The sequence below is a fragment of the Bos javanicus genome, chromosome X, assembly GCF_032452875.1.
Source record: "Bos javanicus breed banteng chromosome X, ARS-OSU_banteng_1.0, whole genome shotgun sequence".
NCBI lineage: Eukaryota > Metazoa > Chordata > Mammalia > Artiodactyla > Bovidae > Bos > Bos javanicus.
In genome coordinates, this window is record NC_083897.1 from 52,094,602 (window position 1) to 52,110,464 (window position 15,863).

At 40.6% G+C, this 15,863-nt stretch overlaps 1 pseudogene; it reads right to left on the reverse strand.

Moving 5' to 3' along the window:
* Positions 1-851: 851 nt before the first annotated feature.
* On the reverse strand, positions 852-2,986 carry LOC133242577 (protein ARMCX6-like; annotated as a pseudogene).
* Positions 2,987-15,863: the final 12,877 nt, after the last annotated feature.

Below are 15,863 nucleotides of genomic sequence, written 5' to 3' on the forward strand. Positions count from 1 at the left end.
CTTGCTGGGAGGGGTCTGGAAATGTGGGCAGGGGCGGTGCAATGAGTTGCACAGATTCATGGAGCTTTCAGTGTGCAGAGCCACATTCTTCCTTTCCTTCCAGGGGTGCCGGGAGCTTGCATGGACGGCATGAATATGTGTCCTTCTGGGTGGACCAGCCATGGCCATGCCACGCCCTCAGCATCTGCCCTCCCACCCCCTCGGGGATCCGTGGACGTCTCCATTGTCTCCTTCCTGGATCCCACAGAAGTACCCGGGAGAGGGCAGAAAAGAGGTTTCCCAGAGGAAGCAAGGGCCAAGCCTTCTTGCTTGGCTGGGAATTTGGGCTTGGCCTCCCAAGGAAGGGAGGAGGCCTGCAAGTAGGTTGCACAGCTGCTTCTCAGGAGAGGGAACACCACCAAGCAGGCCCTCAGCGAGTAGCAACTGTTACTGCTATAATTGTGCATTAAGTGTCAGGGATGGGTTGCCCAGTGGGACGACAGGGACACACAGACCAACCCAACGGTACTGACCTTCTTCTCTAGGCCAGCAGGCGAGGAAAGACACCTTCATCGAGGGAAGGATTTCTCTGCATCAGGCACTGTGCTGCCTGCTTCAAGGTGTTGCCTCTTCTAGTCCACCCAAGAGTCCTTCTTAATCCCACCCCCCACCCCCTTCCCTGCCCCAGCCCCTCCCCCAGCCCCTTCTGGAGGCTCCTCCTGAACCCTGCAGCTCATCTCTTCCCCAGCCTCCTGTGGGCACTGCTAAGTGGGCATCTGCCAGGAGCAAATGCCCCCAGTCAGTTAGCATGGATCTTGTATTTTGCTCTGTCCCCTCACGCAGACTAGAGATTCAGAACCAAGTACCGTGTCTCATTTTTGCCAGTTAAAGCACACAGCTTTATTGATGATACATAAAAATGCAGACTTCGTAGACAAGGTTAAGTCAGTACAGCACATAGAAGAGGGGTGTACTTTTTTGCTCAATAGGTATCGTTCATAGGCTTGCAAAGAAAAGAGTGTAAATGGAAAGAATCCCATCTAAGCAGCAACTGATACGTTTTTGGCACAAGCCCCCACATGGGTCTGGTCTCCCCACCATGGTCCAGCTTAGACACAGAGACCACCACAGGCCAGGCATCCCCACTGAGGCTAGAACATGTTGTTCTTTAACCACAGCTGGCAGCTGAAAGGACCCCTTTACCACAGGAAGAAGGCTGCAAGGGAGCAATTTACAATGCACATTGCCTGCAGACTGAAAAACCAAGAGGTTACTCAAAGCTCTGTGGGAACCCCTGCCTGACCAGGAAGAGTGTGGTCCTGGATTTAGCAAATGCAACTTTCACCCAGAGATGTGCTGAGCCAGCTAAGGCTGGGTCTTCAATAGCACCCACTGCAGAGTCTTTGAGAACACAAGTGTGTGTTCACCCACTGACTGGGCTTTGTTTTGGAGTGGATCAGTCCCACCCTGCTGGAGGGGCCACTTAAGAGGCCAGGGTTTCTGAGAGAAGCTGTCTGTTTGTGTTCCTGATAAAGAGGGGCAGGAAGGGCCATAGCACTTGGGCTCTCAGCAACTCCCCCGACAAGGCTGGCTTTTCAGACAAACCCGTCAGGGGTTTCACAACCTGCCCCTCAGCACATTCACTTCCCTCTGGTATCAAAGGAAGCATCAAGCCTGGAACGGACTTGGCAAGCATGTTCTTAATAACTGTCATGCTTATTAACAAATTTAATCCAGCCTGCTGCAGAAATGAGTTGCAGCAAAGTGACACAGCCTCCCGACACACTTGGCTGATGCACGTCTTCATCTGGCCCTGATTTTCAACACTGGCATTCAAGTTATCTGGGACATACAAAGCCTTTCCCTCCTCAACAGCAGGGTCGGGAGTCGGGATTGTGTTTCCATCAATGGAGAGGCTGGCCAAATGACTGTTGATATCATGGCTAAATGAAAAACTCGCATCCTTGGGCTCAGCTAACACTTTTCCCTAAGTGAAAGGGCCCTTGGAGAGGCCAAGAGCACAACTGAAATTTTTAATATCTTAAGCATCACTTTTTAATAAAAAAACTTGTACTTTTCATTAGGGAAAATGTGATTTTTTAAAAATTCAGGCCCTTTCCTCTTTGACAGGCCCTAGGTTCTTACTGTCCATGTCACATGTCAGCCTCATCCCCAGGATCTGGCATTTCCTGGATCTTTGAATGAAGACTAGACCCCTTATCCACCCTTATCCATACGCAGTTCCCTACAATTCTGCTTGTTTCTCATTGTGCTTAAATCCTTTTCTGATTAGTGGGTGAACTGTAGCAACTTCTAGAACTGTCCTCTAGAACTGCTTTTGCTAAATCACGAACTGGATCACAGTTTGTATCTGTGACAAGTCACAGGAGGGTCTCACTCTTTTAAAAAGCCATCTTATTGTAGTGTTCTAGGTAGGAGACTGTTGGATGTTCTTTCCCTGGACACAAACTGCACTATCTGTCATTCGACAGGTTAATAGGGAAAATGCAAATATATAGAGCTTTCTTGAGTCTCTGTAGATATAAATGTCAACACTCAGCTCAGTTGATTTTCTGGCATCAAATTCCTATTACTTTTCAAATGTTTCTCTTCCAGTATTTATCTCCCTTAAGCTGGTTCCCACTGTTTCCTCAGAGGTACAGCATTTAACTTTTCTAGCACCCAAGTAAGAGGAGAAGAAAACAAAGACTGGGAGAGGTCGCTGAGTTGCCTCTTGCATTCTGACTCCAACCTCCCTCCTCCTCCCTTTCCTTATCTCGAAGAGATCACAATGTCTGGAGCTATTTCCTTCTTCCTTTGCCTAGATTTATGTCTTCATGTAAACACACAGAGAGAATGGAGATCGGTAGATATACAGACATATGACTGCCCTCTCTCCAGAGTGAGAAATCTGGCTTTCAAATTTCTTCCATTTGACATTCTTACGCACAGCCTCTATCCTCCAGACCCTTTCATCCCCCCATGGCTTCCCCACAAAGGCCCGCATTTTCAACTCCCTGCTGCCCCAGTCACTCTCTTGACATTGTTTTCTTCTTTCAAATAGCCACTTTTCTGTTCTACCCATCGTTTCTGCTCCATAGACTCTGCTTCCCCAGAGCCAAAAAGGATTGGGGTTAAGTAATGCTTTTCTGAAAGGAGGTAGTGAAAGAGAAGTTTCTGATTTCAGGCTTGCCTCTACCGCCATCTTCTGACTGGTTCAGGCCTCACATTTCCTTGAAGGAGCAGATCAGTTCACTTCAGTTCAGTCGCTCAGTCGTGTCCAACTCTTTGCGACCCCATGGACTGAAGCACGCCAGGCCTCCCTGCATCACCAGCTCCTGGAGTTTACTCAAACTCATGTCCATTGAGTCGGTGATGCCAACCAACCATCTCATCCTCTGTCGTCCCCTTCTCCTCCCGCCTTCTATCTTTCCCAGCATCAGGGTCTTTTGCAATGAGTCTGTTCTTCACATCAGGTGGCCAAAGTATTGGAGTTTCAATATTAGTCCTTCAGTGAATATTCAGGACTGATTTCCTTTAGGACGGACTTTAGGATGGACTGGTTGCAGATGACACCACCCTTATGGCAGAAAGCGAAGAAGAAATAATGAGCCTCTTGATGAAAGTGAAAGAGGAGAGTGAAAAAGTTGGCTAAAAGCTCAACATTCAGAAAATGAAGATCACGGCATCTGGTCCCATCACTTCATGGGAAATAGATGGGGAAACAGTGGAAACAGTGACAGACTATATTTTGGGGGGCTCCAAAATCACTGCAGATGGTGACTGCAGCCATGAAATTAAAAGACGCTTACTCCTTGGAAGAAAAGTTATGACCAACCTAGACAGCATATTAAAAAGTAGAGGCATTACTTTGTCAACAAAGGTCCATCTAGTCAAGGCTATGGTTTTTCCAGTGGTCATGTATGGATGTGAGAGCTGGAGTATAAAGAAAGCTGAGCACCGAAGAATTGATGTTTTTGAACTGTGGTTTTGGAGAAGACTTCTGAGAGTTCCTTGGACTGCAAGGAGATCCAACTAGTCCAGTCCTGAATATTCACTGAAGGACTGATATTGAAACTCCAATACTTTGGCCACCTGATGTGAAGAACGGACTCACTGCAAAAGACCTTGATGCTGGGAAAGACTGAAGGCGGGAGGAGAAGGGGATGACAGAGGGTGAAATGGTTGGATGTCATCAGCAACTCAATGAACATGAGTTTGAGTAAACTCCAGGAGCTGGTAATGGACAGGGAGGCCTGGCGTGCTTCAGTCCATGGGGTTGCAAAGAGTCAGACACGACTGAGTGACTGAACTGAATTGATAATTTCCAAGAAAGGAATCTGTCTTCTCCTGGAGCAACTATTTCAGTTTATACTTCTTTATCTTCTCTCAGAATATAAGGCAACAGCCCATCACTTCACTTCCCCTCCACTCAGTCATTGATATCTGCCATCTTTCTTGGACCCATAAAAATGTAAATTTCTTGAAATAAGGCATAGAGAGTGAGATAATTTAGATACTTTTTATAGCCTCTGCTTATTTTCTTGGAAATACTGTCTTTTAAAAAAATATACATGTTTTTATATGCATAAGGAGTTTTCTAAAGTGATTTTTGCCAAAATGTCACCACTGGTTATTTCAGATATATATTTAAGGCATAATACATTCTAGGTTTTGAGCCAACTGCTAAGGTCAATGGGACATCTAGATGAACAGATTTGTCTCTTGGTAGTGATCACCCAGTTTCTCAGACAGGTCCCTACAAGGCAGCATTTACTTTGCTGAGTTCACACACTCCAGGATCTAGATCTTAATTTTGTCTTCAGACTAAAATTATGCACAACTGATGACCTTATGCACAATACAAATGCATACATATGTTCACCAAAAGACAAGGATAAGAATGTTCATAGTAGCACTGTTCATATTAACCCCAAACTGGAAACACCCCAAATATCCATTAACAGTAAGAAAGATAAATGAAATACAGTAAATACGTGTGTGCTACATGGTAAGTCTCTTCAGTCGTGTTCAACTCTTTGCAACCCCACGGACTATAACCTGAGATGCCCCTCTGTCCGTGGGATTCTGCAGGCAAGAATACTGGAATGGATTGCCATTTCTTCCTCCAGGATATCTTCCTGACCCAGGGATTGAACCCCCATTTCCTGTGGCTCCTGCATTATTAGGAGGATTCTTTACCACTAGCACCACCTGTAAGTGGTGTTTATAGTCATAAATGGCAATGAGTATTATATATGCAACAGTATGGATTAATCTTACAATATTAGCAAAAATTAAAAAGAGATACAAAAGAATACATACTGTGTGACTTTGTTTACAGAAGGTTTAAAACACACACACACATGAATTCAGCAACACGTCAAAAAGCTCATACACCATGATCAAGTTGGGTTTATTCCAGGGATGCAAGGATTCTTCAATATATGGAAATCAATCAATGTGGTACACCATATTAACAAATTGAAAGATAAAATCCATATGATCATCTCAATAGATGCAGAAAAAGCCTTTGAAAAAATTCAGCACCTATTTATGATTAAAACTCTTCAAAAAATGGGCATAGAAAGAACCTACCACAACATAGTAAAGGCCATATATGATAAACCCACAGCAAACATTATTCTCAATAGTGAAAAACTGAAAGCATTCCCCCTAAGATCAGGAACAAGACAAGGGTGTCCACTTTGGCCACTATTATTCAACATAGTTCTGGAAGTCCTAGCTACAGCAATCAGAGAAGAAAAATAAATAAAAGGTATACAAATCAGAAAAGAAGTAAAAATAAATAAATAAATAAATAAGAAAAAAAAGAAAAGAAGAAGTAAAGCTCTCATTGTTTGCAGATGACATGCTACTGTATGTAGAAAACCCTAAAGATAGTATGAGAAAATTACTAGAGAATCGATATTGTGAAAATGACTATACTACCAAATGCAATATACAGATTCAATGTGAATCCTATCAAATTACCAATGGCATTTTTCACAGAACTAGAACAAAAAATTTCACGATTCACATGGAAACACAAAAGACCCTGAATAGCCAAAGCAGTCTTGAGAAAGAAGAATGGAGCTGGAGGAATCAACCTTCCTGACTTCAGGTTATACTACAAAGCTACAGTCATCAAGACAGTATGGTACTGGCACAAAAACAGAAATATAGACCAATGGAACAAAATAGAAAGCCCAGAAATAAATGCATGCACCTATGGGTACCTTATTTTTGACAAAGGAAGCAAGAATATACAATGGGGTAAAGACAGCCTCTTCAATAAATGGTGCTGGGAAAATTGGACAGCTCCAGGTAAAAGAATGAAATTAGAACACTTCTTAACACCATACACAAAGATAAACTCACCTCTTGGTAAGATTTTGATTCTAATATCTGTCTGTCTAGTCCCCCAAGACTATCCAAAACTCTACATAGCCTCTCAATAGTTCCCTCAATAACTGAATATGAGCAAAGGGAAGATTTGATAGTAAGGATAAAAGACTCAGATTCTTCAAGCCCTGAGTTCTTTTGTAACACATTTCTGCATGTGCCGGTGTCATTTGATTCTCTTCATATCACCTGCTGGGAATTGGGATGCAGCAATTGATGTAAAAATGGGGTTCAGGATAGGGGGACACATGTGCACCTGTGGCTGATTCATGTCAATGTATGGCAAAAAACCATCATAATATTGTAAAGTAAATATCCGTCAATTAAAATTAGTTGATTAACTAACTTTTTTAAAAATGCTGATACTCCAGTTACTGCTGTTGATGTGAGTAATAAATGGTCTTTTATCGCTGAAAAAAAGAGGATGTGGTATATAAAACAAAAATGGACAGAACTGTAAGAAATAATAGAGGTGCCCAATCATAGTGGGAGATTATAAAATGTCCTTTTTTTGGTAACTGAAAGAATAAGTAGATAAAAATAGCAGAAATATTGAAGATTTGAACATGATTAGAAAACATGACTCATTTAGTTCAGTCCCTAATTGGTATAATACCACATTCAACAATCACAAAAGATTCAGTCAAAAAAACATATAGAACATGTACAAGGCTTACCTCATTTTATTGTACTCCCCTTTCTTTCACTTCACAGATGCTGCATTTTTTACAAATTGAAGGTTTGTGGCAACCCTGTGTCAAGTTTATTGGTACCATTTTTCCAACAGCATTTGCTTACTTCATGTCTCTGTGTCACATTTTAGTAATTTTCACACTAGTTTAAACTTTGTCATTATCATCATATTTGTTATGGTGATCTGTGATCAGTGATCTTTGATGTTACTATTGCAAAAAAAAATAAATAATTACAACTCCCTGAAACAGTTGTCTAGAGTTTTAGACATAACTCTATTGCACACTTAATAGACTATAGTATAGTGTAAGTCTAACCTTTATTTGCACTGGGAAACTGAAATATTCGTGTACCTTGCTTTATTGTGTTATTCGTTTTGTTGTGGTGATCTGGAACTGAACCTTCAATATCCCTGAGGTATGTCTATGTCAAAATTGATCTTACACTGGGACATAAAGCAAGTGTTAACAAATTTCAAAAGATTAAAATTATATGGTGTGTGTTCCCTACCCATGATGCAATAAACTAGAAATCAATAATAAAAATATGGCTAATAATCTGTATATTTTTAGAATTAGGAAATACATTTATAAATAACCCATGGGTCAAAGAAAAAAATCACAATTAAAATTTGAAAATATTTTGCATGGGATGGTAATGAAAATATTATATTCAAAGTTATAAAGGATAGTTTGTTTCTGGCTATGACAGCCTACTAATAGAAGACAAATCCTGTCCTTTTGAAGGACAAGAAAAGCTGAAAAATAAATTGTATATTATATTTAAACAAATTAAATTGTTTAAAGACACTGGAGAGCTAGGAAAGCAGCCAGAATTTGAAGTATCAAATCACGGCGAGAAGGGAAACTTGAAGTGAAACATATTTGACCGCAATTTTCCTCTTAAAGCATTTGTCAATTAGTAATCAACATGGGTGGAAAGGCTGAAAAATAAGCTACTGAGAGTCAAAAAACCTGAGTAGAACTTTCAGCAGTTATACAGAGTTAAGGATTCAAAATCTAAAACTTAGGGCTACCTACACATCCAGAATTTGATGGACTATGATCCTGGAGAAAGGAAATTACAAAGAAAGGAAACAAGCAGTATGAGCTGATTTTCTCCTGGAGGCATTCATCAATTCTTAATAGGTGTAGAGTTAGAAGCAAAGAAACCAAGTAGAAAAAGGCAATTAAGAGTCTAGTAAGATAAACTGAGCTATTTGGCAACTTCACAGTGTAGGGAAGATAAAAATTGGAGCTTGTAGATTTCGAAAGGTGGGAGACCTGATAAATTCCCTAGGCTGTCAGTAAGAACCCCTGAAGAATTACACCCTAGAAATGAATGAACTGGAAACAGAATAGATCAGACAAAGATCAAAATCCAACCTCATACCGTATAGCACAGGGAACTATAGTCAATCATGGTGGAGAGGTCTGACAGAATGTGGTCCACTGGAGAAGGGAATGGCAAACCACTTCAGTATTCTTGCCTTGAGAACCCCATGAACAGTATGAAAAAGCAAAATGATAGGATACTGAAAGAGGAACTCCCCAGGTCGGTAGATGCCCAATATGCTACTGAAGATCAGTGGACAAGTAACTCCAGAAAGAATGAAGGGATGGAGCCAAAGCAAAAACAATACCCAGTTGTGGATGTGACTGGTGATAGAAGCAAGGTCTGATGCTGTAAAGAGCAATACTGCATAGGAACCTGGAATGTTAGGTCCATGAATCAAGGCAAATTGAAAGTAGTCAAACAGGAGATGGCAAGAGTGAACGTTGACATTATAGGAATCAGCGAACTAAAATGGACTGGAATGGGTGAATTTAACTCAGATGACCATTATAAATGGAGTAGCCATCATGGTCAACAAAAGAGTCTGAAATGCAGTACTTGGATGCAATCTCAAAAATGACAGAATGATCTCTGTTTGTTTCCAAGGCAAAGCATTCAATATCACAGTAATCCAAGTCTATGCCCCGACCAGTAACACTGAAGAAGCTGAAGTTGAAAAGTTCTATGAAGACCTACAAGACCTTTTAGAACTAACCCCCCCAAAAAGATGTCCTGTTCATTATAGGGGTCTGGAATTCAAAAGTAGGAAGTCAAGAAACACCTGGGGTAACAGGCAAATTTGGCCTTGGAATATGGAATAAAGCAGGGCAAAGGCTAATAGAGTTCTGCCAAGAGAATGCACTGGTCATAGCAAACACCCTCTTCCAACAACACAAGAGAAGACTCTACACATGGACATCACCAGATGATCAAAACCGAAATCAGATGGATTATATTCTTTGTAGCCAAAGATGGAGAAGCTCTATACAGTCAGCAAAAACAAGACCGGGAGCTGTCTGCGGCTCAGATCATCAACTCCTTATTGCCAAATTCAGACCTAAATTGAAGAAAGTAGGGAAAACCACTAGACCATTCAGGTATAACCTAAATCAAATCCCTTATGATTATACAGTGGAAGTGAAAAATAAATTTAAAGGACTAGATCTGATAGAGTGCCTGATGAACTATGGACTGACGTTTATGACATTGTACAGGAGACAGGGATCAAGACCATCCCCACGGAAAAGAAAGGCAAAAAAGCAAAATGGCTGTCTGGGGAGGCCTTACAAATAGCTGTGAAAAGAAGAGAAGCGAAAAGCAAAGGAGAACAGTAAAGATATAAGCATCTGAATGCAGAGTTCCAAAGAATAGCAAGAAGAGATAAGAAAGCCTTCCTCAGTGATCAATGCAAAGAAATAGAGGAAAATAACAGAATGGGAAAGACTAGAGATCTCTTCAAGAAAATTAGAGATACCAAGGAAACATTTCATGCAAAGATGGGCACAATAAAGGACAGAAATGGAATGGATCTAACAGAAGCAGAAGATATTAAGAGGTGGCAAGAATACACAGAAGAACTATACAAAAAAGATCTTCATGACCCAGATGATCATGATGGTGTGATCACTGACCTAGAGCCAGACATCCTAGAATGTGAAGTCAAATGGGCCTTAGAAAGCATCACTATGAACAAAGCTAATGGAGGTGATGGAAGTCCAGTTGAGCTATTTCAAATCCTAGAAGATGATGCTGTGAAAGTGCTGCACTCAATATACCAGCAAATTTGGAAAACTCAGCAGTGGCCACAGGACTGGAAAAGGTCAGTTTTCATTCCAATCCCAAAGAAAGGCAATGCCAAAGAATGCTCAAACTGCCACACAATTGCACTCATCTCACACGCTAGTAAAGTAATGCTCAAAATTCTCCAAGCCAGGCTTTAGCAATATGTGAACCATAAACTTCCAGATGTTCAAGCTGGTTTTAGAAAAGGCCGAGGAACCAGAGATCAAATTGCCAACATCCACTGGGTCATCAAAAAAGCAAGAGAGTTCCAGAAAAACATCTACTTCTGCTTTATTGACTATGCAAAGCCTTTGACTGTGTGGATCACAATAAACTGAGGAAAATTCTGAAAGAGATGGGAATACCAGACCATCTGACCTGCCTCTTGAGAAACCTATATGCAGGTCAGGAAGCAACAGTTAGAACTGGACATGGAACAACAGACTGGTTCCAAATCAGGAAAGGAGTACGTCACGGCTGTATATTGTCACCCTGCTTATTTAACTTATATGCAGAGTACATCATGAGAAACCCTGGGCTGGATGAAGCACAAGCTGAAATCAAGATTTCAGGGAGAAATATCAATAACCTCAGATATGCAGATGACACCACCCTTATGGCAGAAAGCGAAGAAGAACTAATGAGCCTCTTGATGAAAGTGAAAGAGGAGAGTGAAAAAGTTGGCTAAAAGCTCAACATTCAGAAAACGAAGATCATGGCATCTGGTCCCATCACTTCATGGCAAATAGAATGGGAAACAGTGGAAACAGTGAGAGACTTTATTTTGGGGGGTCCAAAATCACTGCAGATGGTGATTGCAGCCATGAAATTAAAAGACGCTTACTCCTTGGAAGGAAAGTTATGACCAACCTAGATAGCATATTCAAAAGCAGAGACGTTACTTTGCCAACCAAGGTCCACCTAGTCAAGGCTATGGTTTTTCCAGTAGTCATGTATGGATGTGAGAGTTGGACTGTGAAGAAAGCTGAGCACCGAAGAATTGATGCTTTTGAACTGTGGTGTTGGAGAAGACTCTTGAGAGTCCCTTGGACTGCAAGGAGATCTAACCAGTCCATTCTAAAGGAGATCAGTCCTAGGATTTCTTTGGAAGGAATGATGCTGAAGCTGAAACTCCAGTACTTTGGCCACCTCATGCGAAGAGTTGACTCATTGGAAAAGACCCTGATGATGGGAGGGATTGGGGGCAGGAAGAGAAGGGGACAGAGGATGAGATGGCTGGATGGCATCACCGACTCGATGGACGTGAGTTTGAGTGAACTCCGGGAGTTGGTGATGGACAGGGAGGCCTGGCGTGCTGCAATTCATGGGGTCGCAAAGAGTCAGACACGACTGAGTGACTGAACTGAACTAACTGATAATGGAAAATAATCTGAAAAATAATATATGTGTATATGTATAACTGAGTCACCTTGCTGTGCACCTGAAACATTGCAAGTTAATTATATGTCAGTTAAATGTATATATAATATAAAGAAAGATAAATAAAGTCCAACCTCAAATTAGTTCAACTCTTGATGCTTACAGTATTGATAATTTACTCTTATACTGCATTCCCAAAGTCAAAGCAAATCTTTTTCAAATCATGAAAAACTCACCTATTTTTTCTAGAATTTTTCATTCATAATGTTTAGCACTCAAATAAAAGCATACCAAGAGATACTACAGACAAATTTTTAAAGGAGAAAAGGAAATAAACAATAGAAATGGACCTATAGAAGATTAAGCTATTAGAGGTATCAGGCATAGACTTTAAAGGAATTGTAATAAATATGTTTAAGAAAACCAAGAACAAGAAAGAGAATTTCACCCAAGAATTGAAATGTGGTGGGAAAAGAATCAAACGGAAATTCTCAAAGTAAAAAATGTAACAGTGACCTTCAGTTTCAACTCCAACATATAAAATGTTTGAAAGTCCTCGTTACTCTTCTTATAATAAGAAAAATGTTGAATAAACAGGAAATCAACAACTTTTCTAAGATACATCAGATAATTGAGCTCACAGGGCAAAACAACACCCCCAAAGTCTGGAGATACAGGAAGAATCACAGTTACAAAGAGATTACTTGAAGCAGAAAGCTCAGGAGCCAGTAACTGGTCAGAACATCTTAAACGGTCGTTTTGAATTGCTAGAGAATGGATTTGGACTAGCTTAAGAGTTAAAAATCTAGGGGTGGGGATACTTTTGGGAGGGTCATCACATTTCCATTATTTTTTTATCTGAAGGAACCCAACAGGTTATCACAACAAAGATCAGAGAAAATTTCCCTCATGTTTCTGTCAGGGGGAGGGGAAAATAACCATTTTGAATTATACCCAGGGGAAAAATAACCATTTTGAAATACATCCAAAATGTTCTCCATAACAAAGGCTATCCTGAAAGGGAAACTATTTTACCAGGGCTTTATCTGACCTAGGGGAAGGGCAACTTGCTGGGTCCAGCTCCATCTAGACTTCCTGTCTCATGTAAAGGGAGAAAAAAAAGCACCATTAATCAACTGGATATAATTAACATTTGTAGAATATTTAATCCAACAACAGCAAAAAATACACATACTTCTCAGGCTCACATAAAATATTAACCAAGAAGGACCACATTTTAGGCCATAAAACACACCTTAACAAGTTCAAAAGAGTAGAAAGCATACAAAGTATTCTCTCAGACCACATGGAATTAAACTAGAAATCAATAACAGAAAGATGCAAAATCTCAAAATATTTGAAGATTAAACAAATACACTCCTAAAACATGGGTCAAAGAAGAAGTCTGAAAAGAATATTTTAAACATTTTGAAATAACTGAAAATGAAAATACAACTTATCAAAATGTATGGTATCCAATGAAAACAGTGCTTAGCGGAAATTTATGGAATTTAATGCATATACAAATTTCCCCTGCTTTTTAAGGTTTGCTTTATAGTACTTGTGGTTTTTGTTTTTGTTTTACAAAAGACCTACATTAATACTTGTTTTTGCTAACTGAAAGAAATCCAAAGGCAATTTTTGCTTTTATGGAAAAGGTGAAAAGAGGAAATAGCATTCAGCATTTGTTTTGCAGCAAGCTGAGCTATTATGGAAGCAGCATTTACCCCAAGCAGTGAGAGCAGCATTCACTGCCAAGCTCCTTCCCTGTGAACTACACTCATCATCTCAGCATCGAGCTGCCATAGCTTTGCACTGTGCCATAGTACAGAGGCTTTATCTCAATCTATTTTGTGTGTCCATTAATCATAATAATATTTATCCTAAGATAATTGGTCTTCACTTTAAGCCATTTTGGCTTGTGAAAGGTTTCACATGAACACTCTACTTTTGGACAGCAGGGGAAACCTGTATTAGAAAATAAGAAAGAGGAGAGCTATGGCCAAGATAGTAGGATTGTGGCACTCACCTGTGAACTCACCTCCTCCCAAGGGAGCATCAAAATTACAGCCTTTAGAGTGCAAATATCAATGAGAATGACCTGAAGACTAACATAAAATAGTTTCCACAATTGAAGATACAAAGAAGGAACCACAATGAGATGGGTAGGAGGGGAAGACACACAATACAGCCAAAACTCACGTCCCTGGGTAGGTGACCCACAAATGGAAGGATATACACAATCACAGATGTTCCCTGCAAGGAGCAGAGGATCTGAGCCCCATATTGGGCTCCCCAGCCTGGGGGTCATGTGTCAGGAAGAGGAGCCTCCAGAATGTCTGACTTTTAAGGCCAATGAGGCTTGCAAACAGAAGAGCCTGAGAGCTATAGGAACAAAGATTCTGCTCTTAAAACTTGTGCGCTGTTTGGGGAGTTCTTTCTCCTATGAGAGCACTGATGCTAATGAGGACCATTTTGGAGTCCTCCAGACAATGGCAACCCACTCCAGTATTCTTGCCTGGAAAATCCCATGGATGGTGGAACCTGGTAGGCTACAGTCCATGGGGTCGCAAAGAGTCGGACACGACTGAGCAACTTCACTTTCACTCTCTAGCCTATTAGTACCAGGGGCTTACTCACCACCAGCAGACAAGCCCAAGTCCTGGGACACCACAAGCTGAGCAGCCATCTATTTGCGAACCTGGCCTCAGCTACTAATTGGTTGGCACCAGCCCTGGAAACCCTCAGGCATGCGCTCAGCTGCACCAAGACCCAGCCCCACCTTCCAGTGGGTTGACAGCCACCATAAGAGGCAGAGAGTGGTAGTCAACCAGACCAGGAGCCAGCCCTACCTATCAGCATGCCCACAATAGGCAACCCTATCACAACAGAAGGGTCCAAGTAGTTCATTCCCAACACAGGGATCAAACCCAGGTCTCCCACATTGCAAGCAGATTCTTTACTGTTTGAGCTACCAGGGAAACCCAAGAATACTGGAATGGAAAGCCTATTCCTTCTCCAGGGGATCTTCCCGACCCAGGAATCAAACCATGGTCTCCTGCATTGCAGGCAGATTCCTTACCAGCTGAGCTACCAGGGAAGCCCCTTATATGGGGTAACCCTAGAGCATATAATTCTGGTGACCAGAGAAGAATGCACTGCTGTGATCTATAGGACATCTCCTACATATGGCCACTTCTCCAAGATTGGGAAACATAACTGACCTACTGAATATATAGAAATAAACAGAACAGTTAGACAAAATGAAGAGGCAGAGGAATATGATCCAAATGAAGGAATAAGACAAAGCCCCAGAAGAAGTAAAGATAAGCAATCTATCTGATAAAGCATTCAAGGTAATGCTTATAAAGATACTCACTGAACTCTGGAGAAGGATGAGCACAGTGAGAATTTCAACAAAGAGGTAGAAAAATAAAGAAGAACCAAATAGCTGACGAAAAGAATTGCATATATATATGCATATATATATAAAATACCCAAATCACTTTGCTATACACCTGAAACTAACACAATATTGTAAATTAACTGTACTTCCATTAAAAACAGTTTTTAAACTTTTAGCCATCAGGAAATAAAAAAGAAGCTTCCATAATTTGATTAAAAACTACCTACAAAAACAAAGGAACAAATATCATAGTTAATGTTAAAGTATCAGGAGCTTCCACCTGCGATGCATAACAAGAAAAGGATGGCCACTATCACCACTTTTATTCATTACCGTCCTGAGGATTCTATGCAGTGCAACAAGGGAAGAAAAAGAAATGAAAGTTCAAGAAAACTGAAGAAGAAGGAAGACTATTTGCATACAAAAGTATTACATATGTAGAAAACAAAAAAGAATCTATGAACTATTAAAATTAAATTATTTCAACAAGATCACGCAACACAATGTCAGTATGGTTTTTACAATCAGCTCTATTCCTATATCAGCAGCAAGAAATCAGAAAATGAAATTCTAAAAACTAAGTCACTTAGAAATAGCATTGAAAAACTACCAAGTCTTAGAAATATTAATAATTCAAACAAAATACCTGGAAGACTGAAGATGGAAGTTCAGACATTATTGAAAGATGTTAAAGAAGACATAATTAAAGGAAGGAATATATCATGTTAATGGATTGGAGAACTCAATATTGTAAATATGTTCTGGTTCGTGCTAAGTCACTTCAGTAGTATCCAACTCTTTGCCACCCTATGAGCTGTAGCCCCACAGGCTCCTCTGTCCATGGGATTCTCCAGGCAAGAATATAGGAGTGGGTTGCCATGGC